Genomic DNA, 3,665 nt, shown 5'->3' on the forward strand with positions numbered 1-3,665 from the left:
GTCGCTCCTGCTACCCTTTCAGGAGGACATCATGTCGGTCAGTCACGTCCCCGTGACCCTCTCATCCAAGGTGAAAATGTCCTTCCACTGGTGGCTTTCCAGGGCTCTGGATCGTGGCCTACCATTCATAGTACAGGAGAGAATTCTGCTTACCACAGACGCTAGCCGTGTGGGCTGGGGAGCAATGTGCGAGTGCCAACCTGCCCAGGGCCTATGGCTGGAACCGGAAAAGAAGTGGAGCATCAACCGTCTGGAACTGCGAGCCGCCAGACTGGCCCTCCTGGCATTTCAGCAGTTGCTTCAAAGAAAGCATGTCCTCATCAGGACAGACAATACGACCACCAAGGCCCATATCAACCATCGGGGAGGGACGCGATCCAAGGGCCTAACTTCAGAGACGAATCTCCTCTTCGACTGGGCTGAAAAGAACTTGCTCTCCATCACAGCTGAACATCTAAGCGGAGTGGACAACACTCAAGCGGACTGGCTGAGCTGCCAGTTCGTCGACCGGTCAGAATGGAGACTACATCCACAAATATTCCATCAGATCACATGCCACCTGGGGAGCCCTTGGGTGGACCTGTTCGTGAACCCCAGCAATGCCCAGCTTCGGAGATTCTTTTCAAGGTTCCTCTCCCCCCAAGCAGAAGGGATGGATGCCCTCACAGCGCCCTGGCCCCGAGGACTGCTCTACTCCTTTTCACCAATTCTGATTCTTCCTCAAGTTGTCAGGAAACTCCGCCTCAAGCGTGCAGATATCATAATCATCGCTCCCCACTGGCCCCGGAGGGCCTGGTTCTCGGATCTGGTCAACCTTTCAACGACTCCTCCTTGGTGGCTTCCCTGTTGGCTGGGCCTGCTGTCCCAGGGACCCATCCTCCATCCAGATCCAGGGTGGCTCCAGCTCTATACGTGGAGGTTGAACGCAGCAAACTGAATGCGGCTGGTTATTCCACTCAGGTCTCTTCCTCCATTCTGGCATCCCACAGGCCATCAACCCAACGCATATATCAGGCATCATGGGCAGCGTTTGTGGGTTGGGCCCATAACAAGCAGATCAACCCACTGGAAGCGGGAGGCCCGGGGGTTCTGGATTTCCTTCAGGCGGGCCTTGCCCTCAAGCTTAAACCAGCTATACTGCGCAGACAGGTATCGGCCCTGGCCTCGGTTCTCGACATTTCGGACCCAGGCACCCAGTCCTTCCACCCTCACATCTCTCGCTTCCTGAGAGGGGCAGCCAACATTGCACCGCCACCAGTTCTCCGTTTTCCTTCATGGAACCTGAACAAAGTTCTGAACGCCATGACGGTGCCCCCTTTCAAGCCCTTGCATTCTATTCCTCTCAAGTTGCTTTCCTGTTCCTCATTGCCATTACGTCCGCCCGGAGAATCTCAGAGTTGGGAGCCCTCTCCTCCCGCAAAGAACTGTGCGTTTTTCATCCAGACGAAGTCAAGTTGGGCCTTGACCCCACGTTCTTACCTAAGGTCAATTCAGTTTTTCATCAGGCACAGGAGGTCATCCTCTCTTCGTTCTGCTCGAATCCCTCTCATCCGGTGGAGGAACGCTGGCATAAATTGGATGTGCGTCGTGCCCTCCGATTCTGTGTGAGGCGCACTAAGGAACTGAGGAAAACAGACTCCCTCTTCGTGTCCTTTTCCTCGCACAACCTCGGACAGTGTCCTTCTAAATTCTCTTTGGCCGCCTGGATTCATGCTTGCATCAGATTGGCATATGAAGCGTTGGGCCTGGTTCCTCCCGCAGGCATCACGGCCCACTCTATTCGCAGTGCCACAGTTTCAGCGGCTTTCTCTTCTCAAGTGCCATTAGCAGATATTTGCAGAGCGGCTACTTGGAGCTCCACGATGCCATTAATTCGCCATTATAAGATTTCCTCCTTTCTAGAGTCTCAGGTGGCGTTCGGCCGTAGAATCTTGCAACAGGTGGTCTGAACATCCTTCCCTCCCATCTCAAGGAGTTGCCCCTTCGGGGGGTCTGTTCTGCTTGGGCATGTCCCATCATGATGAACTCCAGACAGGGGGAAAAGGAACATTGGGTCTTACCTTGTGAAGGGTCATTTTTCCCTGATCTGGAGTTTATCAGGCCCGCCCAGCTGTTGTTAGTCTGCTTATTGTCGGTTTGTTAATATGGTTGGGCCATTTGGGGGTGGAGGCATGTACCCGGGTTACAGTTTCTATTTCTGGATTCTGGTCCCTTTGGGCCTGCATTCTGTTCCCACCTTTCCATTCTTTCCTGTTCCTCTGGCTTGTATCTTATAAGTTGTCTCCTCCTTTGTTACGTATCCAGTTTTCTCCAGCAGAGCACGATTAGTCCTTGCCACCTTCGCATCAATCCCGGAACTGGGGAAGGCACCCTGCGGTGGGAGGAGCTATTCTAATTGAACTTCCGGCCTTGTCTGAGCATGCTCAGTACTTGATCCCATCATGATGAACTCCAGATCAGGGAAAAAGGACCCTTCACAAGGTAAGACCCAAAGTTCCTTTCTTCATGCCTCTTCTGCCTTTGGTCCAAAGAAAGGGGCTATTTGTGTTGGCTAAGTTCCTGAAGCATGTGACAGTTTTGTTCCATCTGTATTGCACAGTGTCCATTTCTAAGGAATCTGCTTTACTCTTGCATGTTTGATGAAAATCTGGGGGCCCACATGTATGGTAGTTAGTGTGTTTCAGCTATCCTCAGGAGACTAAAATATTTGCTAGGAGGAGGAGTTCCTTCCTGAACCTGTTTGAGTGTTTGGGACAGAAAGTGGTGACTGTGTTGGATGTGTCTCCAATTTGATGGGGATGGCCATGGGACAGACCCTAATTTTGTGAGCTTTCAATATGTTTTGCCCTCCTTTATTTATTTATTTATTCAATTTTATGTTGCTTAAAGCATGCTGGACTTGCATGGACTTGCTTGCTTTCTATTTTTGACTACTTTCCCTTTAACTGGAGGAAATAAATTAGCTGAATTGCCTAACTTTGCTTCATTTGTGGGTTCTGGTTTTGATGGTTTTGTAGTCTTCTGACCTTGATTTCAGGCACACAAGGACCACACTTGACAGCCACAATATTCATACTTCAGCATGTGGCTTTTTGGGCAAACATATTTTTAAAGTAAACTATATATTTTTTTCTCATTTTGACCTATGACTTTAGCAGTAAAATTAGTAAAGAGATGAAAAAATGTAGTGGCCGGCCCAGCTATTTTTGCATCATTGTACTCAAATTAGGAATGTGGTGCGGTTTCATTGGTATCTTAATCAATTAAAGATTTAATAGATTAAAGCTTGTCCCCTGGTTAATCCATGGGACTGAGACCGAAGGGCACGCAGCTGAGTAGGCTCCCTATTCCTTTTGCTGAACATGACAGAAAGAAATTGAAGACAGTTTTATATCCAAAGCTAGCAGATACTCTACATTTCAGGGTGAAGCCATTGTGGCTTTTCTGCTTGCAATGAAATCCACAGGCATCTGAAGCTGACTGTCCTCAGCTAAAAAGAATGCAAGTCAGTCTTTCAGTCTGAATATTCTACAGTACTGACAGGATGGGATTTGTCCATTTTTAATATGAAATACGGTACACATGTAGCCCAAGGCACCCTGATTTCTAGAAAAGTTTGAAAATGGAACATTTTGCCTGAAACCTCCAGTATGAAGTATTTCATC

General features: G+C 49.0%; 1 protein-coding gene across 5 annotated transcripts in view; it reads left to right on the forward strand.

Moving 5' to 3' along the window:
* Positions 1-3,665, forward strand: part of SH3KBP1 (SH3 domain containing kinase binding protein 1) — a 285,503-nt gene that overhangs the window by 14,510 nt on the left and 267,328 nt on the right. The gene's annotated exons all lie outside the window — the stretch shown is intronic.

This window comes from Hemicordylus capensis, chromosome 3 (genome assembly GCF_027244095.1).
Source record: "Hemicordylus capensis ecotype Gifberg chromosome 3, rHemCap1.1.pri, whole genome shotgun sequence".
NCBI classification, from domain to species: domain Eukaryota; kingdom Metazoa; phylum Chordata; class Lepidosauria; order Squamata; family Cordylidae; genus Hemicordylus; species Hemicordylus capensis.